A 27,992-nucleotide genomic window follows, 5' to 3' on the forward strand; every position below is an offset into this window, starting at 1 on the left:
CATCCAGGTACGAGTCCCTCTTCCTGTCTCAGGCCATATGTTTCTGCTATTTCTGTCAGTAAAACCACATCTAAAACAAGCATTGCTGGTTGTTTACAGAAGTTTAAGCTCCTCTGATACATTCCTGCTTATGTTTGCATGTTTTTTAGCCCCATAGATAATACATGAGCTTGCTTGCTCTTTTTTTTTTTTTAACGAAGGGGAGATGCCGCCATATGCACGGAAGAATAAACGAAGACCTAAACTGACAGCACCATCTGCCAAACACAGTTGTCGTCAAGAGAATGGCCCCCGCTCAACATTTTGCCCAGCTCTCAGGAGGATGCCACATTGTCATCAGTGCTAATACTAAATATTAATAATTTGTTGACCCCAAAGTGTTTAGAAATCACTGATGCAGACACACATTGCCCTTCTGAATGGCATATGCAGATGTCAGGTGAGCACCACTGGACTGAGCTGCTCAGTGTGTGTGTGTGTGTGTGTGTGTGTGTGTGTGTGTGTGTGTGTGTGTGTGTGTGTGTGTGTGTGTGTGTGTGTGTGTGTGTGTGTGTGTGTGTGAGAGTGCTTTCCAGGAGCACACAGACGAGACAACTTCCACCAGGACTGCTATGAATATTACATTGCTCCACACTTCCGTATAGCTCCTCCTCTGTGTTACACACACACACACACACACACACACACACACACACACACACACACACACACACACACACAAAGTGCTGTATTAACCAACACGTTTCAACTAAATTCAGCAGGTGTCTTTATCAGGACTGATTTCCTTTATATTATTTGACATTTAATAAATTGCTTTATTTTTTTTAATGCACATCTACAGTTTGGTTGATGGTTGCCATGGCACCAGATTTAAAAGACACTGATGTCAGTGATCAGTGCTGATGGACTTCTCAGACTTGACATATCTCTCCAGACACTAGATGCATTTCACCTTGGCATCTGCTGTGATCGCTTCTGTTTTCCTCCCATACGTCTTTATTAGTTCATAACTGATGGGGACACCGCGGGATGTCACTTGATGAGAGGCACCGTGTCAGTGAGACTGATTTATTCTCAGCATTTGCTCTGCGGTTGTGCCAACTGACCTAGTCCAACCCACTCCCTACGCCCGTGCTACACGCGCACACACACACACACACACACACACACACACACACACACACACACACCCTAACATCTTGGACAGCTCTGCTTACCCTCAGAATAGGATGCACCGTCCACCAAGGTGCGGTAACTTTATATGCAAAATATCCCTCGAGCCATTTCACCGATAGGCTTGAATTTCGCCGGAGATGCGAGTTGACGATGCAACGAGTGTTTTCACATACTGTCAGCATAAGCCACTTTCTGCTGACGTTTTGGCCGTGAGTTATCGTCGCACGAACAACCAGACACTTCTGCAATAATCCTCTGATCACAAGCCGGTTCATATGGACAGCGAGTTTCACATGTTTGACAGGATATAGCGGATCGCGAGGCTACCATCACCTGGATAATGTGGAGGGGACAGTGGAAGACAGAGGGCGCTAGAGGAAGAGGTGCTTGACTGCTTCTGTAAAACTCTTTCTTCCACATTATTAGGTACCGACTCTCAACTTTCTTTCTCTCAAGGGGTTCATTTAAAATGAGTGCATCGTTGCCATGGAAGTCTCCGTAGATAAGTTGGGTCTGGCAGGAAACCATCACTATTCAGGAAGCAACAGCTCTTTTACCGCGCTAGCATAAGCTTTTTAGCCGTTTATATAACCCTGATTGCAGCTCGTCGCAGGGCTGAAATGCACTCGTTGGCAGGCGTCAGAGGCACACACAGAAAGCAAGGGTGGGTGTCAGCTTTTAATTGTAACTGTCTTGCAGAATGGGTGTTGTTTTAATATCCTGTATAGATTTTTATGTAATACACTTACTTGTGAAAGGCAGCCCCGAGCAAGAATCAATTCAGCCCAAAGGATCCCGTCCTCCTCCCCTTTTGTTAAAAGCCAATCTTGTTTTAATGATGCATGAAGAAATATTCAAGCATTGACATTTCACTGTCAGGTTTCTTTAGAAAAATCAATTAAGATAATACAGCTTTGACCCAGTTATCCAGTTAATGCTTATTAGGGATGTAATATGATTTACTGTCAGCATTTATAATTCTTTGCATCTCATCCCATTAGCCCTGTGACTGTTTCATAGAGTGCTGTACAACGGTCACTTCTAGGAAACTACAGTCGCTAGGAGCTGATAAAATGGAGTGGAAAGAAGTAATGACATTGATTGGGATTGGTGGGCAGGTTAAATGTGAGCCCCTGAGGCACTTTCTCTCTGTCTCTCTCTCTCTCTGTAGCTTTCCCCCTGTCTGTCTCCTCCCGTCTTTCTTTTTCCACCAACTGCAGCATGATGGAGTGCCAAACACTGCCCAGCTGCAAAATCACACATTTGTCAGTATCATAGGAATCCAACAGGGACGTTTATTGTCATTTATTTGAGTTACGGTAATTAAGTATGTTGGCTACTGTACCTGTCAGGCCGAGATGTTGAACTCAGGAGTTTATCAGTCAGAGCTTTTCTCCCCACTGTCCTTGCCTCCCAGTTATTTTCACTTGCCTATGCAAATATTTAAGAGAAACGTTCAGCATTAGCTCACCAGCTAAATAGTCATGTCCTCCTTGTAAAGAGGTGCATATCGACCGACCCTCAGAGACTGAATCTACAGGCAAAGAGCCAAAACAAAGCCCCATAATGCATGTCAAACTAAAAGAGGACACAAGGTAACATGAAGCAGATTCCTCAGCAACTGCACACAACTTTCATCTAAACATGAGCTTATGGCTGGCGAAAAAAAAATAAATAGAAGGTGAAAAGAAATAGATACTGTGCTAAATTAGTACTGCTGTGCACAGCAGGAAGCAAACACGCTGTGTCCCGGGGGACGCCGCTGAAAAGCACTGATGTCTCTGTACGAGGAAATGTTATACCTGCGCTCCAGTGTTGGATGTTTTGGTTTTTTTCTTCTTCTTCCCTCACTTGAAGCGTTCGTGTTGGAATGAGAAAGCCAGACAGTTTGTTCACCCATTTCCAAGCTGACACCAGTGAACTGTGGGAGCTGCAACATCACTGCTCTTAACTTTGAAGGAACAACATTGCTCTTACACTGCAAGAGGAAATGACTGCACCGAAACTCATTCAAATACTTTTTTTATTTACTTTCAAATAATCATAATAGCACACGCAGCCTTGTGCACTTTAAAGTTATATATTTTTGTGCTATCGTCATTTATTTCCTTCAAATGTTCAGTTTAATGTAAGAATATATCTCATAGAGATTTTTATTTATTTCGATTTGGGGCAGGAGGATTGTACTATTGTTTGGATTGTACACGACAAATTTCTACAGCGTAGTTGAGTTTGTGAATGCTAATGACATATATAGAGTAAAGAGGTATATGCGCTACAAAGCTGCTGCTAATTGTGGCGCTTTAGAGACAACAGAAAGCACACAAAGCTGTGCGAAGGTGTACAAAAGGTTTCTGTTGTTTTCATTTAAGATACACAAACTCAATTACAATGCGTAACAACGGCGGAATATACAACTTAGCATATTTCACCCAACCTGTGTGAGTAACTCTCTCAACACGCTCGCGTTAAACCAACTGTTGTTGTCGTTCGCGTCGCTCCCGCAGTCATAAGCCAAAAAGCCCACATCCCTCCTTACCTCCCTAAATGCATATCGCCAATCCACTGACACAAAGGCATCATCTGCCTGTGTGTACAGAGCAGCAGCAGCCACTTTGGATCCTGAATCTCAATGGGCTCATAGTGCCTCCGACGCCCATCTGTTCCAAGGCAGCCAGCGAGCCACTAAGCAGCAAACTTTGATCCCCGTGTAGATTTTTTTCCCTAACCCATCCGGATTTGCCAGCCCCTTAAGAGCCATTGTGAGGCTGCCCTGAAGTACAAATTTTAGATTCATTATGAGTGTGGGCGGCAACCTTTGTATTCCCCAAAGCGCAGATATACGCAGACAACATATTGCTATTTGGTAGCATAAAAGCTTAAGCCTATTGTTCATTGTTGGTTCATATATGACAAGTAGCTCTCTAATACAGAAAGAGCAAAACACAGCCATGAGATACTTGTGGTTAATATTAACTATTATAGATGTTTGTTTGTCTCATACTTGACCTTAGCACCTATTTGTAATCTTTGATGTTGGTTTAATAGGGATATTTTTTTTATTAGACTACTCTAACCTACAGATGCTTCTGAAGTATATTTTTTCAACTTTTGAATTGTATTTATTTGTTATTTATTTTCTGTGCTTTTTTATAAACATAATCACAATTTTTTTAATCACATAGGCAGAAGGTAGGATGATCTCACTGACATTAAAATAAACCAGTAACACAGATGTACTGGTTTCTGACCACTAAAACAACATAATTCATGTGATCTAGGCGAGCAGCATTTCATTCGGCCGCGTGTGTCTGGTGAAGGTGTTTGTGGACCTTCCTTTATAAATAAATAAATAAAAAGTGTCAAAATCCTCGTGTAGAAATTGTGGGTGGCCAATAGGTGACAGCTGGGCATTAATCCCAAAATACATAATTATGTAGAAAATGTTGACTGATGAAAAAAAAAAAATACCTGCGCTGTGACACCTCCACGCAATTTTTTCCCTGGCGTTTTAGAGACATGGCAGCGACATTAGCATTGGTCATTAGTGGCAGACACATCCGAGGAGTGTCGCATACAGAGGCTCATACGCAGACCCTATTTGGTTACCTGTGTGACAGGCTTGTACAGGACACCAGAAACAGCTGTCCTGGCCTGTGTGAGTCGAAATAATTAGGCCTGTCATCTCGGCGCTCTGATTTCCCCTTCAGCCCGCTCCACAAAATGCTAATATTTTGCTTTCATTGTCACATTCACCTTGACACGGATATTGCCTCGGCGCATAACTGGATGAGATGACTCTAAATTTGCATTGTTCGTTCTAATAAATTTGCTTCCTCTGTACCTCGTGGCGGGACCCATCAGATAAAGTCTCCCGGAGTGTCATCAATCATGGCCCGGGCTGACAGACGGCTTTCGCCTTCATTTGTTACATAGAGGAACATGCTTAATTATTTGTACTGTAATTAGTTGGGAAAATGTCAGGAAATGTCAACTCTCTGTTTGCTGTGGAAGGGGCCCTGCTTGAAAGCCACAATGACTGAAGTGTCATTAATGCCACGTAACAAGACGTGGATCAGCTGGGGGGGCGTTGAGGGGAAGGGGCGGGGGGGTCCTTCTTAGAATGTAATCATGGAGGGAGTTAGAGGGAGACACAAATCAGCAGCGCTAGCATGATGGGCATCTTATTAGCCCGGCAGCCAGCCGGCTGCATTTTGAACCACATCTTGTTCCCCTCCGCTTTTCTCACACTGGCACGAAATAAAGGCGGCAAGTGGGGAAAAGAAATGAAGTCAAGTAAACAATTCCGGCTTCCCACTCGCTGTCAAACCGGCCTCACTTCGCCATGTTACATCGCCTGTCATAAACAGGCATTATGCCAAATGCATAAACAATGGGGAGCCTTCCCCGCGCGAGTCCTCCGTCGCAAAAGCACAACTTTTACAATGCAATTAACAGCGAGTCAAACCGTTCCCGCACAAACGTTATCACCTGAGTCGTTAACAGCGTTATTATTTGTCAACACAGACACAGCTTTGGTCTCGTCTCCCTGAAGCCAAGCCCGTGTTTTCATCACATTCCATTCCTTTAATTAGAATTCTTAAAAAAAGTTAGTTATTGCTAAATTTGAGGAGGAAATCATTAAATAACCTTCACAGCGTATTTCGGTACAAGGCCACTAATTATTGCATTCAGCCGCCAGCATCTGTGAAATACAGATTTTTGTGCCTATTTGTGTAAGCAACAGTGGGCTAATACGTGTGGACGGGCCGCTGCAACACTTATCCAAAAGCAAAGGTAATTTACACTTGTCTGAAAAGAGGGGGAGGAGACAAAGGCGAAGGGGAAATAGGAAGCCCATAAGGGATGTCTTTTGTTTTGGAAGAAAATATGTAGCATTATGAGGTCTCGGGGGGGTTTCGGTGGCCATTCGTCTTTTCAAGGCCTCGCAGTGGGAGCGTGGCGGAGCAAGGCTCAGCCTGCTACCTTGCCCACCGACAGGCACTGATGGTCATCCAAGAAGCTCCTTAATTAGCCTGCAATCTGGCAACGACCCGTGTTCCTGAGATGTGGCAGCCCTGTTTAAATATGATGCCAGATGCAGTCCCACCTTCAGCATGTCATCTCATTGTCCTCGGAAGCCGGGGGGAGAGAGAGAAAAAGGCAGCGAGGCAGCACAACATCCCAGCGCGCAGCGTGTGCCGTGGGATGTTGTGCCTTTTTGTGTTGCTCTGCCTATTCTCCCTCTCCTCGCCTCTGTTTCGCCGTTCCGCCTTTAAGTGGGGGCTTTTCTCCTAGTTCGACTGCACCCGGCTGAGAGGGATGCGTCGCGAGAGACCTCGGGTGACCTAGACTTTGAGAAGTGATGCAACGTGTGTGTACAGGTTTTTTTGTTTCCCTAAACACGCTGGCATCTGTAGTTTTATTAGTGCCAGTGCAAAAAAGTGAACATTGCATATGCACGCGTCTGCTGTTCATGCGGTTGAACGGCACTCTGTGGAAGCCTGTGGGCGCCTCTCCCTCCCCACCTCCAACCACTACACACAGGAGACACAATGTGACTAAACTGGAAAACCATATTAAAAAAAATACATTCCATCCAAGTGAGTTTGACCTGCTTTTATACAGACCCACTGTAAAACTTGATATTAGACTAATCTGTGATTCAGTATGTAGAGCAAGAGCAAGCATTATCTAAAATGGTGTAAACATGTCCCAGAGCCGTCTAAGATTCCCGTCTTATAATAGTTTTATTTCAGAACACATAAATACTGGATATAGTGTAATACTAACAGCAGCCTCTGTTCAGCTTGTGTGCTTCCTCCAGGATTTAGGCCGTCACAGCACACAACTTTGCGCGGCCGTGCTCACAGTAAATGTGGATAAGCTTAGACAACCAGAGACTTTTTATAGACTAGCCAATGAAGCCCTTTCATGCCGCATCTAGAACTGCAGTATCACTGAAGTCCCCGCATCCTGCTCCTGCTCATGCTTATCTCAGCCTCAGATTAAGTCACTAATTCCCACACAGATTAAATGTGGACGCAAAATGTGAAGATGTGTCCGCATGCGCGTGCTGAGCGGAATAGGCCATAAGCTTGCTAATTAACTGTAACATGAATACGAGTTGTAATGTGATGTAAAAGGAGCCGACCTTTCGTATTTTTTGACTTAAAATAGTTTCTATAAAAGCATAATGCCTGTGGTCTTTATTCAGCGTATTACTTTTTCTTGGATTTGATCTATGTAAATTGCCCATGCATCAGCCGAGTGTCACACAGATTTATCAGCGTAGACAAATGGCATCAACTTGAATGCGAAGTTTGTATCGGGAGACCTCATTCATTTGTTGCTGCCTGAATGGAGAGGGGAGATAATCTAATCAATTTTCAGAGGAAATAAAAAAAAAAAACAACAGAGCGAACAGGGGACTGCATATAACATTAAGAAAAAGCTGAGGAACGCTCAATTGTCTGAGCAAATGTAAAATGCCAAAGCCTCTTAGAACATTGTACATCTTTATTCTGTAATACATTATCATGCATATTTCATACGAGGAGATTACTTAAACCGAATTGTGTGTCTTTCTGTTGTATGTCTTTATAATTACACCTTGAAGCCATGGCTGGAAATTTTCCTCCCTTTTCCCTCCATATTCATGAAAAGCAGACTTGTAATTTGATAAAGAGAAGCTTGTGTTCTCAACTTCATTCAAACGGCATCATGGCGCTGTATTAAAGTGGGCATCTGTGTTCTTGCCGCATTAATCTCTTCAAGCACATTCCAGCTGCTGTGATGTGCAAGAGGGAGATAAGTCTTAAACAGTCTAAAGAAAAGCAAACCAGACAACTCTATTATTGGCTTCATAATTGCTTAATTAAACTTTTGTCACTAATCATTATGAGGGCAATAGAGCTGTTATACAGGCTTTCTGTTGAGCAGGAAAAAAAAAATCAATAAACTGTGTTGGGGAGCGGATCCCCCCCACGTCTCTCTCTCTCTCTTTCTCGCCCTCGCTCTCCCTTCCTCCCTCACTCTTTGTCCTCCGCAAATGAAATTCATTGCTGCCGGTTAGTGATCTGTAGGTCTGGAGCTCGACTGATATGAGCTGCCATCACCATTTGAATTGAGGGGTATTCAGTAGCACATGAATATGAACAAATGGCAAACATAAATCTCTTGCATGAAGTACACCTTCTATCCCTTTATTATGGAACAATTGACCCATCTAAAATGAATTCTAATGCCAAGGAAAGCATTTAGATTTAAATTACACCGTGGCTCCCCTGGACCTGAGAGATGACGGCATAAAAAAGATTAATATGCTAATTATTTTTTTCCTCCCTCTTTATTCCTCTTTTCGACATTTGCGTAGGGTTATTGTGATCCTTGTAAATAAGATGACTGTTTTGTCAAGGAATGAGTCTGTGCTCCCGTTCTGTAAAGTACGCTTTAGATCACTGACATGCATCTGGCTGCGGCATTATCTTTATTGTTTTTTTTTTTTTTTATTAGCCAGTGGATTTTTTTCTTCGAAGCACTTCATAAAATCCGTGTTCAGATGTGTATGCGCAGCATGCAAATAATTATTGTGTCACCGCTGACCCAGAAAGTCCATCAGATGGAAACTGAACACATACTGAACATAATGTATATTTCAAGTTCACCGCTCTCTCTCTAACGCTCTCTGAAATGCTTAGTGTCCCTCCAGAGCACCCTTAGATGGGCTATTACAAGGGCTGCTGTTCATTGCAAGGTTCTGCCAAATGATCACAGTTTAAATTATGTTGTTTTTCATTTCCTTTAATTGGCCTGGCTTTGAAAAACCAACTTTTAGCTTTGGATGTGTTGCCATAGGCAGCCAATTGGCAAGAGCGCAATAGGGGCAAAAGGCTCATTTCATAATTTGTAGGCACTTTAAAGTTGGCTAAGCCTCTGTGGCAAATTGAAAAGTGTCCAAAATGTAAGAAGGGAAAAGGGCTTTTTGACTGTGCATCACCATGAGAATACTCCAAGACATGCTACAATACGTGCCTTATCTTTTACTGTACGCATCATGTGCTGACGAACCTCACACGACTTGTGCTCTTTTTATACGACATAGTGGCTGCATTGAACCCAGCCATAAATTACACCAGTGCTGCCAGTCAAACGAGGTCTAACCAGCAGTCATTTATTAGTGGTGAAGCAGCAGCACTCACTTGTTGTCTTACTCATTTACACATCACAAACCACATGTTGTGACCTATGGGAAGGAAGAAGTCCTCCATCATGTGACGTTTAACAAAAACTGGACTGGACTGGTCGTACAACAAAGCACAGTTATGTCAAGACCTGGGTAAATTCACCCAACTAGTGTCTGAAATGGAACACGGTGCATGTTACATAGTAGAACAACGAGCACTGAACTAAAGACTACAGCATCTACTTCTACAACCACTGCTGAGTCTTGTTGCATTATTATTGTTACAAAAATGGACGACAACGACAAAAATGACCAAATCCTCAACAATTAGTTAATTAATAAGTATAATAGAATAGCAACAGTTCATAGGGAAGCACAGTTAGTTTTCTAAATGTTCTGGGAAACAATCACAGTAGCACTAAAAACACCAAGTTTATTTTAATGACTTTACTCTGGAACACAAATTACTGTATTGCAGAACTCATAATGGAAAATATTAATTATAACAAACTGAGGGGAAAGTTATCCTTGGTTAGTCTAAAAACTAAAAAATGTAATAAATGAACTTTCGTCATGTAATGAATGGCATTACTTTCTGCATCTCAGCTGAGAGGGAGAGACTGTGTTAATGAATTGCTTCAAAAGCATCTGAAGACAGACTTAATTACAGAGCCCAACAGTTCTTGCATTATTATGCCATATATCCCCAGCTGAATACAATTCAGCAGCTAGATAAACAAATTTCATGGCAGCCTTTATGGCACTACTTTCTGGCCAACCATTGATACCAGTGTTTATTCGCGGGGCTGCGTGAAGCATGGCAGGCATGAAAATGTGGCATTAAAAGTAAAATCCTTCATTTTCATCTCATTAAAAAAGAAAAAAAAGGAATAAGGATGCAAATACAAAATAATGGCTGTGCATAATACTTGACTAGACTAACGTGGGCCTAACGTAGACGGGTGAGATGTAAATGGATTCTAAATGCTGGTTTTTAGTGTCAGTCTTGACAAAGGCTGATTTACAAAATGAGGTTTTGACAGAACTCTGGTCTTTAATGGGTGACGGCGTCTCTTCAATCATTAGCTTATTAGATATGTGAACCAACACATACTGTACTATCATTCTGTGGACCTTTCCCTCATGTCACCAAAAAAACAAGACAAGAGCAGAGTGTGTGTGCGTGTGTGTGTGTGTGTGTGTGTGTGTGTGTGTGTGTGTGTGTGTATGTGTGTGTGTTTTGCAGCTGCAAGCCTTTGAGCTGAACATTCTCTCCGTTAGCACTGCACACACAGACACACGCACACACACTTCCTGTCCATTTTGTGTGCTTAGGTTTATGAGCGTGCGCCCGTGGGCAACGCTGAGAACACTGGCGACAGTGCCCACGCCCTGAGGCCCCGCCATGCCTTGTTACACCTCTCATTTTCAGTCTGGGGAGTTCAGCCTTTGTGCAAATATCTGTTTTTGACTCAAATAATACAAGTCTGCGGGCAGCTATATTTTACACAAATCCTATGAAATTATAGGGGAATAAAGGTCCAGAGGAAGAAGGAAATCAGTGTTTGCTTTTGTCTAATGTTTTTTGAACTCTAGGTTTAATCATACGCAGTTTTGCATTTGGTGCAGAATTTCATAATTTGTTTATAAGTGATTTACATTTCATGCGTCTATTTTGATATGTTTTTGAGCATCTTATGATCCTTAGATTAATTCCCATATTTTACAAATATACAATACATCCACTATTCATATATACATCATTATTTTTTGCATTACACAATATTTACTGAAGTTCATACTCGCGTGTTGCCTCAAAATGTAACACAAAGCAACGACGAGCCTCTTTAAAGTGCAACGCACACAAGCGGAAATCATTTAATAGCATGTTCGTTTCTCCACTAATCCGCCAGCATTCTTTAAAAACTGCTCACTCCGTGGTGAAACATATAATTGCTGGCTTGCCAGCTCACAAAGGTGCACCAAGGTTTTTAGCTTGATAGAAGGAGCCCGGTCAATTAAAATAATTATAGTATTTCTGTGATAACTGCAAGGTCTGGGTATTTTGGAACATTTAGGGATTTGCAGTTGCACATGCAGTAATTGGACCTGTGAAGTCCACCTCCTACTTTCCTTACAAAGCGAATGATCATGTGAAGGAGCGTGCAGTCATACGACGTGGGTTAGCTTCACTGCAGTGTTAAATAATCTGTGGCTCAGGACCAAACATGGCTCAGGACAGGTCATGTAGATGTGACTGAATGTAGGTATTATATGTTTTATTATAAGCGTAATATAGCACATTTGTATTTGAACGGTCTTCTGCTAATATTTGTCCTCATCACCATCACTCTAACCCTGTGATCATCACTGTCTCATTTATGGACGGATCACCAGCACAGCTGACATGTTCGGCCCCAGCGTCAGTGATTTCACATTCCTCGACAAGCGGAACAACTCTGTGTCCCATCGTAACCAGCCCGGTCCAAGACCTGGCTCGCCGTCGAGTTATTAGCGCCAGCGGCGAGCCAACCGTAGCGCTAGCCACAGTTGGAGCGATAGCCCCATTTCAGTGTGGGGTCAGCGACTCAGCCATATTGTTAAGATGATTGTTCTGCCAGCCTTCTGTCATGGCTGATGTGGCTGGAGCTTGGCTTGGTGGAGGCTGCCTGGCTCCTCGCTGCCTGGAAAGCAGCTTTGGCTTTAAAACCCTTATTGTCTCCCTGTCCCCCGGCTAGCCCCGTTCCTCCCCGCGCGCCCTCCGTAGGATGGTCTGGAGTCACGGGGAGAAAGGGAGAGCAGGGCAAAGAGGGAAGGAGGGACGGACGCGCCAAGGAAATGTGAAGGCGCGCTCCAATGTATCATGATCAGCATAGGCTTTCACGGCCGTATTGTTCAGCCCCATTTTTTTCCCTGGCAGCACTTTCGTTTGAACAGAATTTTGACACTGCAGTGGGGAATACTCCAGATTAAAGGGGACATATTTGGTACACTTCCTTCTTGGCACTTTATAGTGTTGGGGGAAGGTGCAAATTTTTAATCAAGGCATTAAGTAGAAATGGGCAGCAGCTCTTTTATTCTTTGATTTATAATAGTCCTCATCACAGGAACTATACAACAACTAATGAACATATCAATAGATATCAACATTTTATACAGGACATGTTTCTGTCACGTCTGTTCTTTGTTTATCTTAGTTTTTACTCAGATTATAGTTAAATGTGTGCATTTATGTTAATGTTTTTATTTAGATTTTGGTCTAACTGCTTCATATTAGCTATTGCCTCTTTCGCCGGTCCGCTGAGATACACAAGAAAACCTGAGATGAGCAACCTGACCAACAATGTATACAATGAATCACTGTACAGCGTGACTACTGTAAGTACTACTACAACGTTCCAGACCAGCTGTTAGACTCGCTGTGAGCAGGTGAGAACACTGGAGTCCATGAAAGAGTGAATGGGATGCAGTTTGTATCATTTCCCATAGATTGAAATAAGTTTAAAAACTTAGGTAGTCTTTAACTTAAACACCTCATCATTAACTCCCCTTTATAATACACCTCATCATATTATACGGCAGTATATGTGCACCTGCTCCAAACTATAGCAGGAGCACTGACTTTCACTGCAGATGAGACAATTAAGGCGCGGGTGACACCATTAGCTGACTAACAGCGGCGGGACTTGGTATGAGCATCTTGTTTCATCATCTAACATGGCTATTGTTCAACGCCTCTTCCCTCCCTGCGCACTCTTCTGTTCTCGTCCTTGGTACAAAAACACGAATCTCGGAGCATCGCTCTCATCCAGGTGTAGTTAACCCCTTCGCGGGTCTCGCGGATGGAGCGCACCCCCGATGGCGCCTCTTTGTGCCCCGCGGAGCAGCCAGCTTGGCAACTGAGGCTCGGGGTGTTTTTGATTGCCCAAATATTTGCATGTCGCTACGAGTGTGTGCAAATCTATATTATATGTGTGTGTGTGTGTGTGTGTGTGTGTGTGTGTGTGTGTGTGTGTGTGCGTTGCTTGGATTCTTGGAGAGCGTGATTCATTTAGGAGCCCCTCTCCTCTCCTCAGCTGCTCCCTGCCTTCTCCAGTAATTAGCGTAGCGTGGCAGCTACCTCTCGCTGCTCAGTCTGGGAGAGACACTTGACACGGCAGACATCAGAGAGATTTTTCAGGAGCCTCTCCCGGCGCCCCAACAGCTCTTAATTAACCACTTAGGTATCCCCACTCGTTCCCCCGGCCGGCACTTTCCAAATGGTAAGGAGGTACTGTGCCACGGATCTAAACACCGGGGGAAGCGTGCTATCAAAAGATCTGGGTAAATGAAGGCTTGTGTAAATTATTTTTAATGATTCCCTCCTGGCACATCATTATGTTTGTAGTTACACACAGGCACTTCTGAGACGGCTCATCTTCACTAAGGTCATCAGCAGGACCAACTGTAACTAGCTGCTAGTCTGTAAATGGCTTATTAATTAGTGCTGTGGTTTTACATAGCTGTGAGCTCTGATATATAGTGCAGGGATCGTAATTGTGCGGAATCGAAAATGATGATGATGATGACGACGATAACCCATCTCTCAGCTATTTATGCAAATTGCCTCCTCATATTAGAAAATCATTACCTATCCAAACAGTGCAACACTCAGCCTGCGTGAATTACAATGATGGATTTTATGATAATTGCGATTTAATTCTCTCTCTCTCTCCCTGTCTCTCTCTCTCTCTCTCTCTCTCTCTCTCTCTCTCTCGCTCCTTTGTCTGGCTGGAGTTTGAAAAAAATTCAGTCATTGTGAGTGCTATTAATTCTGTATTAGTTAAAGCTGAGTGGAGGAGTTTATTCATTTTTCTCTGAATTGAGATTGAGTAATCATTTTGTGAAACAGAAGATCTTGTTTCTCTTTTCTTTTTTTTTGAGGGGGGCGATTGGATACAATTCAGGAATATTCACAGAGACGTTTTAGCCTCTGGAAAATTCTCATGCCCTCGTTTAATGACTGGCTTTGCCTCCAAGTTAAAAACATCAAACATCTGTTAAGATTAAAATTCATACCAACTCCTTGTGTTCTAACAAAATTCTAATACATCTGCGCATGCTGTACTTTTTATTCTATACATTATCATATAACGAGAGATGTGTTGAATGCATTTGTGTGTTGCAATGTGTATACAACACATGTACCTTTAGTGTCTTACAAAAAGAACACAATGGACACGGTGATGATGTTCTGGAAGTTATTTAAAAGAGGCATTCACCTCCTCATCCAGTGCAAGAGATACTGGGCTGCTTGCTCTAACAGGTGCTTTGTAGTTCATCATTCAAATCTCCCTGGAAGGCTTCAGAGAGGCAAAACCAACTTTGCATTCATGAGGGGAGCAACCACCACCATAACCTTGATGAAATGTGTATTTTACCTTAGGCTGTAAGAGGCTAACACAAAAACCCAGAATGCTTCCATTAAAACAGGTTCCCACCCTGACAACGCAGCAGCAGATCAAAAACCCTTCGCTCGGGTCGGCCCCGAAGCACCCGGAGCAGATCTGCGGCCGTGCCTTCACTGCGCACACGCTCACCCGCGATCAGGACGTGCCGGCGTGCCGGCGGTGCCCGCGCCGCAATCAGCATCTGCTAATTTCCGTCTATTAACCGCATTGTCGTAACACACGATCATCATGTTTTGTTTATACGGCTGAACTGAGACTTATGACCTTAATCCATCATCTGCTTGTCATATTTTTATGTGTTGTCTGCGCGGCTCCCTGCAGCCCAGAGCGAGCACATTACAAGGGCCTGTCTAAGTTATTGGCCAGCTGCTAGCGCTGTGCCCAGCTGAAGAGGTCATTGTGTTTCTCCCGCTTTTTTTTTTTGGCTTTTTTTCTTTCTTCCTCTCGACTTTCCCCTCAGAACGTCACACAGCCGGTGCCAAGGATAATACAAACCGTATGTCCTATCACATGCATCAACTGCTCTTAAATATTTCAGCAGGCCCTATGTCTTCGGAGGGAAAAACGCAGAGAGGACACTTAAATTAATACTGTATATGTGTAAAACAAAGGTGATTATAACGCGGCCATTGCAGCCGTGCGCCTGCTGTGTCCAGTGCCGAGCGGTCGCGTCCCCGTGTTACGTTTACGGAAGCGGCGGCAGAAGTGTTGGGATTCATATTTGCAGATTTACGCCGGGCAGCTGCTTCAACTCCCCGCTCGTCCGTCGGCACCCGGGGCTTTCGCGTTGAACCCGTCCTGCCACAGTGCAGCGTCTCGCCCTCCAACAACAACTTAACATGTGGACGGTGATTGTGATTTTTTTTTTTTTTTTTTTTTACATTGCAGCACATGGTAAAATTATGAAAGTATACAGAGAAGCCATATTTTACCAGCCATGATAAATGTTATTGTTGCAGGGTTTCTGCCCACTGCTTAGAGCGTTCGCCCATTATAAAATGAATGGCTTTAGAATAAATGTCCTCTTGAGAACAGTTGATGCATATCACCGCAGATTGGAGAGTCTTTCCTTTTCCCTGCTCGACACTGTGTTGATAGACACGGGCAGTATTTTTCCTTGTTAAGAAAAGGCCTTGTTTATTCTGCAGGTAACGATCCAAATCCAGCAGACATTTGCCCCACAGGAAGAGGTGCGCTCACTCAAGTTTGTCATTTCATTTCCACTGTGAAATCCATTAAGTCCACACACTAAGGTTTTCCCTTTTTTCATGCTTGTACAGTTTTGTCTTAGCTTTCTGGGGTTTATTTTTTCTGGTTAAATGCAAGCGGGAGCTTCTTCCGCCGAACACTTAAGAAGGCGTCAACGAGCTTTAAAGCAAACAGCTGATGAGACAATGCAGAACGTTCAATCAGCTAATGTTTCTGCGCCTCCGCAGACGAATGTGAAACACGACTCCGGATCTCCCATTCGCAGCAGTTTGATTTTTATTTCCCGTGGTTCTCAAGATACGGAGGCTCTGTATTTTACACATTTTCTCCCCAGTCGGATTGTCGGTTTTGTGTTTGTGCTGCGCCCGTGTCCCCCTGTCTGGCAGATTTCTGGTCAGCCATGTGAAATTAATCTGAGAGAAAATAAACAGCAGAGCCCAACAACTAATACAGTTAATTGTCTTAGTGCTTTTCTGGCTGGCCGCTCGCTAACAGCTGGTCATACTGGCTCATGGCACCACTTCAGCCAGCCTTTGAGATAATAACTTTTGCATCTGCCAAAGAAGTGGCTGTTACTGCCCACAGAATTTACAACTCACAAGTGGAAACACAGACTCCGACAGAATTTTCTATGCACGGGTCTTTGAATTTTATTAATGTAATGCAAACACAGTCCTTCCAACACATTAAATTGTTGATGTTATGCGAATACACTCCGGAATTGCAGCTCCTCATTAACATTATTTGCATGTTAATCTGCATCTTTTTAATTAGTGATATTATTTATGCACATAATTTTCGCCCGGTGATGCCAAGTCGCAGGCACATTAATTAATCTACAGAGATGCCAAACTGTTTTTCCTCCACTTTTATTTGTTTACACCGTGTTCTGGATTCAGGGGGAAGTTGGAAGGGAGAAAAAAAGAGGAAAAATGACAAAAATGCCTGAAGATGAATAAAAGTAGAAAGACAAGATTAGCTAAAAGTCCTTTTTGTTTTCATAATTCATATTGTAATATTAGCCAAACGTCACATGTGGATTTTTTTCCTCTCCTCTTCCCTCTGAGATCGGTTATTCAGTTACACTACCTTGATGTATTATTAAAATCCATAATGGACTCCTGAGGCTTCTCTTGCTTCTCTTCTTCATTTACAGAATACAGTCAGTGTTATTCTAATCTCCCTACAACACCGTCATGCATAGGCAATGAGCCCCCAGCCCGAACCCCACCACCTACCCAGCAGCCCCTGTGAGATCACACACCTCTACACACAGGCACCACATCAACACTCCAGCGTGGCTCCTAAGATTAGACCTCCGTGATGATACCTTATGCAAAAGCGAAAACAATAGCCCTCGCTGTTTCTACAACTGCAGGCTGTTTCATCACCGCATCGGAAAACACACAGAGTAGCTGTTTGAAGAGTGACGCGAGGAAATCTGCAGACGCTTGAAGTAGCTGAGTTCCACCTGTGACTTTGCATCTTCGTACGGACGCGTCAGCGGGTAAACAGGCGCGCTCACTGTCGTGTCTGACATTGGGCTGTAGTTAAAACGCTGCCTGAGGACACATTCCACACGCGCTGGTGTTAAAACAGGCCGACTACACACACAGCGCATCTGATTGTGCTTTTCAGTTTACAGCTCACATCCAGTGTCAGGCGAGTGTAAACACTAGACTTGAATCCACATCTCACTCAGATGATCCATCTTTTTCTCATTTAGTTACACTTTGAAAGCTCTGCGGTTCACAACACTTGCTCATCTTGTCCTGCTGAGTCTTACTGTTTGAAACCACCTGAGTACTTCCATTGCCCTATTTTAATTAATATTAGAAATAAAGACTAATTAACTATTCATTTACTTAAGTGTTTCAGCAGGGGAGTCGTGTTAAGCAGCTTTGTGTGCTGATATTAGTCTCATCCACTGGTGAACATAAATGCTGAATGGCAACACTAGGGTGCAATTACATAATGCAGACCCCCGGTCTTGCTGCTTTGTTATCCTTTTGTTGGAGACTGTCCAAAAGAGAACCAATCCATTCAACACTTAGGAACGGAAAGCAGAACCTCGTACATGTACTTATAAAATATACCAGGCAGTGTAGTGATTCAAGGAGTTCGTGTTTAATGTCTGTTTGTGTCTGGTTGTTTTGGTTGTTTGTTTTAGTTCACATTCATTTTATTATTGTTATTGTGTAGTATTGGTGTACATCTCCAGTTTTAGAATAGTTTCCATTAGGCCTGAGTATTTGTATTTCTCAGACTTTTTACTGAAAAGTTTAGTTCACAGAAAAAAACAAAAAGCAAATTGTAGGATCAGTGTTCTTTGATAAGGTAAAATGGTTTGGAACCATGTTTCATTGGTTGTGTAGCATGCGTGAGCTGAGACACTGTAGCAAAAGGACGGCAAAACATGATATCCATAGTTGGATCCATTTCACAATGCTGTGAAACCTTCTGGCTTTAACGTTAAAAAAGATTTCCCAAATCACAGTATTGTACAATGTTAACATGCTGTACTACTATGGGGCACTACTGTAAGTGCGGTATTTGAAATATGGAACGTTAAACTATGTAAAAGCCTAATAAAATGAGCAGTTTGCATCTTGAGCATGAATAATTACCCTGATCGAATCTTATCTGAGACCCTCGATTCGTAACAGCTCCTCATCTTGCCAGTGCATGTAGCTATTCTGTTATAATAATACCAGGCCTAAGCTCCCAACTTCAGAAGGAGACTCTTTTGTACCGCCACTTTCCAAAGACAATGAGGTTAGTGACAGCAGCGAAGGCAAATCCTGCTGAGGGGTTTGAGTGGAATTTACAGGCTTACAATGCATTGCCAGTGGCACAACTGATACCACAGGTAATTTGGCATATCATGTCCAGGAACCAGATCCTGAGGAGGGAATGACGAACAAATTAAAAAAAAAATGGGAGTAAGAAAGAAATCTGGTGGGAAAAGGGCAGACTAAAATCTTTGCATTCCAGTGGCCATTCACATGAAACTGATAAGTCTGAAAAGCCAAGAGACTCCCATTTTTCCTGCTCTCGTCTCCACCTCTGAGAGGCTGATGAAAGTGCCTTTTGTTCCTTGCATGTCTGTCTGTAGTGTTAAATTGTGGAATAATTGATATGTGATGAGGATGTCTCAAACTTAACTCTGATCTGACCAAAGATCAAACATCAACACAGAAGTTGTGAGGTGGGACACAGGTGCATAACTCCCACACTAGGGACGCAGCACATGGGTGAAATCCAGCCCGTGTTCCAAACGGCTGCTCTCTTCTTTATGACTTGTAGAAGCTAAATTATTTGCCTAAAGCTCACATTTTTCCTACATTAATATACAGTATACTTCACGGTGAACAAGTTCAGACTCCAGATTTAAACCATAACTGTTTAAAAAAAGTAAGACTTCAATCAGCCCGGTCCTTGGGAAACACAGAAGACAATTTGTGATTATTGCCCGCAATTACGTGCGGAAGCGGCGTCTCCTCCTTTGAGCAAATGAGAGCGGTGTTAGATTTCCGTGGCCAGTCTTGTCGCAGTCATTACGGCACTGCACATCAAGATGTTCCTTTGACCTCGGTGAGAGACCGAGGGTCTCGCCTCCGCCCCGCCATCGACAGGCTTGATTTCCCATGTCGGGGGAGGAACCTAAATGGCTCCTTAATCCTAAACTAACCGCGCTGCATATTGCACACAGTGTTCAGGTGAAAAGTTCTTTTCACCGCTCTATTATACTGGGGCAAGTTTGGTCTGTAACCTGAATCACTGGAAAAATAATGCACTAAGCCCTGAGTACTGTATAGGCGTTACACCGCAACAATGTGTTTCTTTCTTTCTGTTGATGCCACGGACTCCTCTTTGATGCAGCTCTGAAATGACTGAGCGCCATAGGCTATTTTCTCCCGTTCAGGCAACTCAATAGCCAGTCTGTCTGGCCTGTTTGTTTTCAGCTAATTGCCTCGAGATCTAATAAGTTAGTGATGATGTATGTCGAGTCACCCGTGACCCCTGCCAAAAGAAATATTATGTCGCACTAGAAGTTGCCCAGGGAAGAACCGGGGTCCGTCTTTATCGGTCTAAACATTTTTAGCCTTCCGAGCTCCTGGTTTCAAATGTGTAGGTCAGAACGTGTGGAGGTAAGGTCACAGCGGCCCTGCAATTATGATATTATGCGAGGCATTCGAGGCAGGGATGGGGAAAGTCGGCCTGCAGCCTTGGGAGGGAGGTGGAGACAACAGCACAATTTGTAGTTCAGGAGACTTTGAACCATAAATTAGCTGCATTTTCATTAATTAATGAAGGTTCTTGTAGATGTGCTGAGTATCGACTGGTAAACTGCCGCAGCAGAGAGAAGCGCTGACAGATGTTTCACTAAATGGCCATAACAAACTGGTAAGTACGTATCTAAAACTGCTTCATAAAGAAACAGTTAGAAAAGGAGACAGTGTGAACCTGCGTAAAATGTGAGATAAAACCTGCCGGGAATAGCTTGAAAAATAGGATTAAATTGTGAATCTGAGCACTTTAGCCACGTATGAACGTACGGCGACTTTATTAGCTATTGTTTATGAGGATGGGATGGGAGTAGGAATAACACTGGAGATGCTGCACTGACCATGCGTGGCTCATGCATTTTGATGGGATATATTTCAGTGGGGGTATTTATTTTTCCCCGGTGAAGTATCTATGATACCTCACCTCCTCCTCTTTTATTTTCTGAACGACAGACAGCAGTCCAAGCCAAAAAGCCATTTCACCTGCATTAATACACAATGAATAATTTATAAGTCCCAATTATTTGGTATCATTTATGCAAAGAGTGTCACACAAGGCATACATAAAGCATTAAGGATGGTTAACCCATAAAGGAATGGGAGACTTGGAGAAGAGTGGAAGGTCACACCTGAAAGTCAGGTTGATTTCTGTCATTTTCTTTCTCTCTAACTGTCTTTGTTCGTGTTCTTTCACACTGGGAAAACTGGAGCGTTGACCCGCACGCGCAGCACAATCCTCCCCAATGCCGTACGACAGCATCAGTGCTTTCTACGCTAAATGAGTTCTTTCAAAGGGACAGATGATACATTTACAGGTAAAAATCAAAAGAAAAAAAAGAACTGAGACAAAGAGCGAATCATTTGTAGCTGCATTACTGCGATGCCATGAATCCACATTTTATTGCTGGACTGACGTAGTACTCGATTTAGCTGTGATCTCCTTATCTAAACAAATGCAATTATGGTTGGGTTAGCGGTGGTGCTTCCCATGAGATGGACGGTCCCCCCCTTGTTGCTGACTATCTCCCCCACTAATCCTGTCTTAGAAGGGTCTCTGTTAACAGGGATAAGGCATTGGCCTGGTATCCTAGGCTAGTAAGCTAAAGCTTATATACAAAATGCTATTCAAGAGGCGCTGCCTGCAGCTATTGGAACTGCGTAGATGTCCATATCGTTCAGCCAGCCTAAATACGGAGGAATTTAGCCATGGCTAAATCTTGGAGACTGACGTGGACATGTTTGCTGATAAGGAACGGGAGCCTATGCGGGGGTCTTATTTGGTATCAAATTGATGCGTTATAGAGTCTGGAACATGGAGATCTGGTCTTTTCCAATGACAAATCCATAAACTCTCCGGCAAACAGGCCCCTACTGCTGAAATCCCCTCTGACTCGCGCGCGCTTCACTATGCCACCAATCACAATGCTCATTCATGCTACAGAAGCCACGGCATCAATCAAGCTTACAGGAGTAAATCTACATTATGTCCAGGACAATTTGTGGCCATTAAGAGCCAAGCCTTGTTTCAATTTGTGCTTCAAAGTCATAACTATCAGTCATAAAGTGACTGATACGGTGGCGGTGGTAGTCTGGTGGGGCAGATTATATTTGTGTGTCTCCTACATAGTTCCTGGAGGTTAAATCATTATGAAAGGTCACATTATTGACCCCAGCCTCTTGGCAAAGCTCGACACCGAACCTCAGTCGATTCACTCCTTCTGGTGTGAACAAAATACTTCTCAGTTTCACACATTTGGATGGATTAAGCTTTTACCACTCGGTCAAATCCAGCACTTATCCTCCAAACACTTGTGAAGTGTATGCGACAGTGGATCTATATTAAGTGTGACTGGGCAACTCCACAAGCCCGGAAAAAAGGCAGCACATCTGTTCCCTAGCGTGATAACTTTGAACAATACTCACACACTCTGGTTTTTAATGACGAGTGTCCAGCAAGTGACGAGTTCCAGGTTTTAAAAAGCGGCTTCCTGCAACAGCTCTGGCAAAGTTACGTCTGCCGTTAGAGCGTTAAATTGCTACATTACTTTAATCTGGATGTTTAACTCCACTCCACTCCTTAATTGTTGACTTCCTGAGCTGAGAGCTGTTTTAATGCACCACAACAGTCGCAGCCAGCTTTGCATGTTTGTCACTCACGCGCCTGCATATTTTATCACGCGCTCTGAGTCACATTAATATCACACTCCCTTTGATGAGGGATGATGCACAAACATTAGCGATAGTGAGAGATAGGGTGCGTGCGACAAGCCGGCTGCATTTGTAAATATGTGACCTTCATTTGGGGGCTTCGGAGGTTTGGTGTAATAACACAGCCGAGGGTTAATGCATTTCACACGCTCTTCAGGTCACCTGATGCAGCGGTGCACGCAACCCTGCCTCCAGGACACGAGAGAAGCCTGTCAATCAACCACTGCTTGCACGTTTATTACACTGCTGATGATTACTGACCTAATGAAGATATAATAATAAATGCAGTGTTATATTCAGGCAAAAACTGGATAGCCGGACTCTAAGAGTGATTTAACAGGACATCATATACTGTATGTTGGAACAGAACCCCTTTCCAGCACCGGGCTCTATTAGAAAGTCCCGAGTCCACATTTTGAGCATCTCCACCACCAAAACCGCACGTAGATGCTCAAGCTCATATGTTATGACGTTAGCTCAACTTTGCAGGATTTCCACTAGTTCTTGAAGACAGCTAGAGCTTCAGGAACACGTCCAGTGTAAGCAGCGTGATGCAGAGAGACACCCAGGATAACAAGATGTCTGGTGTTGGCTAACAGACTCTGAAGCCAGACTGAGGAGCTTTAGCCTTTGCATGTCCTCCTGCATCTCTCTCCCCACGACGCTGTTGGTGCATTCTGCATCTGACTGAATTATTGCCTAGCTGTTAGTCTCTTGGCCGCCGTTCCTATTTGTGCTACAAAAAGAGACGAGATTTGCATTACACTCATTTCTGGCGCTTGCCAAAATATTTCACATTAGCTTCAGCTGGATGTGTGAGTTATTGGTCAAATTCGACGAGCTTAGTAATGCAAATAAAGGTCACATCGGAATTTCCAGATGTGCCAGATGAGCGCGTTTGCGAAAGACGGGGCGCGTTCAAACGGCAATGTGTTGTGATTCTGTCATACTAAACTCATCCGTCAGAGAGCATGTTTTGAAATGTCGAGTGAGAGCGAGCAGGATTTCAACTGGAGGAGCCTCTGTCGAATCGTAGTTTATCCCTTGTGTTTACAACCGACAAAAAAAAGGTCATTGATATGAAAAAGCGAAGCACTCGAACCTGCTCGGAGCGGGGCCTCCTCTTTATCTCGCCCCGGCATTCCAGCGGTGCTCGAGGGGCGCAGCGAGGCAGCGGACGGGCAGAGCGCGAGCGGGAGGCGGGCAGAAAATCTGCATGTTGGAAGAAACAAGATGGACATAAAAGATGGACTAAATTGCAGAGAGGACTTTTCTTGTCAAAGGCTAATGGAAACATTTCCACACAACACAGAGAGGGGAACGGAGGCTCCATTATCACAGCCGAGCAGACGGAGCTGGCAGCCGTTGGAGAGAAGCGCTGAGACGTGCACGCTGGCCCAGCTTAGTGCCCTCAGCCAGCCCCTCAGGCCTCCACCTGAATAATCTGTGTCAACAGGTTCCAAAATGCCCAGAAGACTCGCATAAACAGAGACAGAAAGACACTTACAAAATAATTGTCCCTCCGCTTTGCTTTTCTCTTCTTCCCTATGTTTTGTTCTCATTTAAACCTTCTAATTAAGTAACACGAACGCCCCCAGAGCCGGAGACTTCTGTCGTACCTTGAGCACCTTGAGACGTTTGGGGGGTCGTTTGCCAGGAGGGCAAACTCACCATTCACAGAGATTTTAGAAAACAGGCGTCATGTCACTAGAGGACAGCGCCTGTAATGACGTGTGAAATACCAACACACACATCGGCCGCCGCTGACAAAACCATTTTAATCTACTTTAAACAAGCAGCACAACAGACAGTCAGAGGAATATAAGGTTGTGGATTTCCCCCACTTTCTCCCATCCAAACCTCTGTCCCACGAGGCCCCGTGAGAGATTGATTCGGTGGGAGCATTTTCACTGACAGTTCCTGAAGGCAGGGCGGCGCTTGCGTGCTCCCTGACACCCTCAATGCCCCGAGGACAGCGGCGAGCCCCCCCCCCGCAGCCTGCCGGGGCCAAATCTGTATTTGTCGTTTACTGATAAGTAAAGGGAGGCGGGGAGAAATGTGGCGATAAAAGAAGACGTTGAAGGACAGGATGACTTTTCAAAATCTCCAGCTGCCATTTCACGATGTCAAAAGACACCGACACCCGCACTCAGCGGCTAAACTGCGACAGCGGACTGTATAGGGCTCCATAATCAAAAACAATCTGCATGCAAAATGGTAAACAACCAAGTCGAATGAGGGAGATGGAGAAGAATCTGATGACTTGTTCATCTCATCCGCCTGTCTTCCACTGGAAGTCATCCATTTATAATAAGTCTAGCTGATAAATGTTTTAATAAACGTATTGCATAATTCATTCTTGGTAGGCCTAGTTTTAATTGACTTATTGCAGAATTGTACTGGAGATCAAAAGCCTGATTAAAGCAATGTATATATTAGTGCCCCGTGGTTTTCCCCCAGTCCATCGTTTTCAAAAGAACATCAGAGAAGAAGGGGAACGCGATCAATTATTCAGCAAGATAATTAATTAAGTGATTGATTAGTAGATTACTTTTGACAACGCTGGTGTCAGAAATGCTTTACGTTGAGTGATACTGCGCGGCGGAGCGCTAGCCTAGAAGGGCCAACGCGGTGCAACGCAATGCAAGGCGCTCCTCAACAATCGGACCCGGCTCCATTTGGCTGTTTCGTTGCGTAGACGGGATTGGTTGGCGAACGGCTGTCTCCCAAAAAATGTAATTCCCCTTCGTCTCTTTAAGAAGCAGCAAAGTTGACAGATAAGACGGCGTTCACACATCATGGCCGTTTGACACCTAATTACACAGCTCTTAATAAGGGCTTCTCTCCGCGCGCGCCCTCGGTTCACGCCGGCGCGCTGCTATAATTATCTTGTCTCACTATTTGACAGTGTTTTGTTTAGCTGCGGTGGGGATTCCACATGCCTTCTGCCAGCTTAAGTGGAAACCAGTAGCTGGATGTTTTTTCATGAATCCGACTGAATACCTGACATCACCTCATGGGTTCAGGTTTCACGCCTCGTGTGCGTGTCTAACAGGCTGCAGTCATTTAGATTGAATTAAAGTCTTACAGCGTGTGTGGAGGAGGTTTGTCGGAGAATGCTCTGCTTTTTTTTAGTATTTTCACCAGCATTTGATATTTGATTTTAACATTGCCTGGTGAATCGAAGTGGTCATCTACGCCTTAGGATGTGTTGAGCGTGTGATGAAAAGTGTCTTATTGCATTAAGAACAACAGACATGTGCGCAAAGAGAAGCAGACATGTAAGAGGAAGCGTAGACATAAGATCCTCATGAGGCCTCAACCACTAATGTTAAGCCAGTAGGCTACATTCAGAAAACACACAAAGTTGTGCTGGAGAGCAACTGTAGCTGTTGTTCAGCTCATGTCTGGTTGTTGATAATATTTTAAATACATGCTAAATAAAGTGAAAATGATTTATGTCTCTTATACTGTAGCTACAGCATTTAAAAGAAAGAGAGACAAACTATGACATCATGCTGTTAATTAGTGGCCTATCATGAACTAATGTTTACAACAACTGTGACATTAATTCAGTGTAACCATGAACCTGATGCGGTGCATACGGGAACTCATCTCGCTGCTGCCAAATTCCTAAACGCCGCACTTAACGCCTGGTACGTGCATTGGAAAATATTGGATTTCCACTGGTTTGGCTTCTCTTCACTTCTATACCTGCTCGCAGCATATGCAGTGTGACACATCAAAGTGTGGGTTTCACCATCAAAGAGCAGCCAGAGCGCCACTTGTGCGTGTCAGTGTTTGAGCAGCTATCGTTGAGTTCTAACATTAACATTAAACATAATAACAAGAGTATCAGATCTGAATCTGACTCCTGTCTTATCCTGACACGCCCTGCTTATCTGTAATGCATATTAATAGAGGTCGTTCCTAGGCCATTCTCCTGCTGCAGCTTGACTATAGACAGCTGTTGGTGACTGGAACCACTCTGACGCCACCACATAGATATGATTGGCTGGTTTTTGATTGCAGTCGTCTTTTTAAACTTACAACCGTTTGTTTGCTCTCATCCTATTTGCCACTTTCTAAATACAAAATTAAAATATAACTTTCTTTTCAGATTCTGTGTCAGACATCGGCCCTTTCTTCACAGTGCAACATTCACTTTGCGAAACAAAGAAGGACTTTGGCTCGAGTTCAACTACAGTACGTCATAATTGACGTTTCTTTTAAAATATTACTTTACGACCCCTCCCTCACCTCAACCCATACAAATAAATGAAGTTCTGGAAATTAGAAGTGACGGCTAAATAGTAGGAGAGAATAAAGCTGAGGAATTTACAGCCGTGTATTGATGCCTATGGTCTCCATCTATTGTACCTTTATTTCATTAGCTTCCTTTTGTACCTTGGCTTCTGTTTCACAGTATATGAGGGATTATCAATTTACATTGTTGTCTAACTAGCTTTTAGCAGTAAAAGTACACTAACCTCCAGACATTCATGTACATAAACAGACATTGGGACATGGGAGACAATGTTGCACCACAAATGACAAAATGAACCTAAAACACATCCCAAGTTGTTAAATCCTAAAATCACACGGCTGCAACGACTGGGAGCAAATCTGACATTTGTAGGTTCATTTCGACTTTGTGTCCATTCGGTCTTTCGCACGCTCTCTTCTTCCCAGCCGTGCTTTTCTTTCCCCCGACCGGTTTTCTCAGTGGTAAAATGAGCGCGTCTACTTTAAGCTCCAACCATAAACCAGCGAGTGCCAAGTACACGGAGAGTAGCAACCACCGCAACAACAAACAAACCTGAGTCGGCCAGTAACACTGCAGACGCACATCAGCAAATACCCAACACACACACAGGCCCACAAATCACAGAATGAAGGAGATGTCCATATATGAGTGTTATCCTTAAACCAGTCTTATATACAATAGACTGGTTGAATGCACTTGATTGATTGATTCGATTTGATGTATTAATACAGTGAAGTAACGTAAAAATATGGTTCTGCTGTAACTGTTTAAAAACTTTGAAGACAAATCTGTTGTATGAAGTTTCTGTGAGGACAAATGCTGCTCATTCATCACGTCATGAAATCTCTGTCTTACACACACACACACACACACACACACACACACACACACACACACACACACACACACACACACACACACACACACACACGCGCCGCGGGTCTCCTGGTGTATTGTTCTGACCCCAGGCCACCCTCCTTACTCTGAAGCTGACCTTTCTGTGCTGAAAAGAAAAACTGCCCGTGTCCTGAACAATTCACACTGCAACACACACCTATCTACCTTCAATGTGCGCGCACACACACACACACACACACACACACACACAGACTATAAGACTAGTGCTGGGTGCAGGAGGTCACTAGGTGTGAAATCGATGGCTGTAAAACCAAAGGTGATAAATTACTGGGTCTGGGGCCTTGAGACAA

The 27,992-nt window shown here is 43.7% G+C and overlaps 1 long non-coding RNA gene across 4 annotated transcripts in view; it reads right to left on the bottom strand.

Annotated features, from left to right (window-relative positions):
- Nucleotides 1–1,823: 1,823 nt before the first annotated feature.
- LOC114842805 (uncharacterized) overlaps nt 1,824–27,992 on the bottom strand; it is a 178,751-nt gene continuing 152,582 nt past the window's right edge. For 2 of the 4 annotated variants that reach the window (XR_005896780.2, XR_003783497.3), the window contains 3 exons: nt 23,620–23,729; nt 2,522–2,607; nt 1,824–2,423 (listed from right to left, as the gene is read on the bottom strand). This is a non-coding gene — a long non-coding RNA (uncharacterized LOC114842805). The remainder of the gene's footprint in view (nt 2,424–2,521; nt 2,608–23,619; nt 23,730–27,992) is intronic. The other 2 variants (XR_008692836.1, XR_008692835.1) reach the window with 1 other exon arrangement.

The sequence above is a fragment of the Betta splendens genome, chromosome 16, assembly GCF_900634795.4.
Source record: "Betta splendens chromosome 16, fBetSpl5.4, whole genome shotgun sequence".
In the NCBI taxonomy this organism is placed as follows: domain Eukaryota; kingdom Metazoa; phylum Chordata; class Actinopteri; order Anabantiformes; family Osphronemidae; genus Betta; species Betta splendens.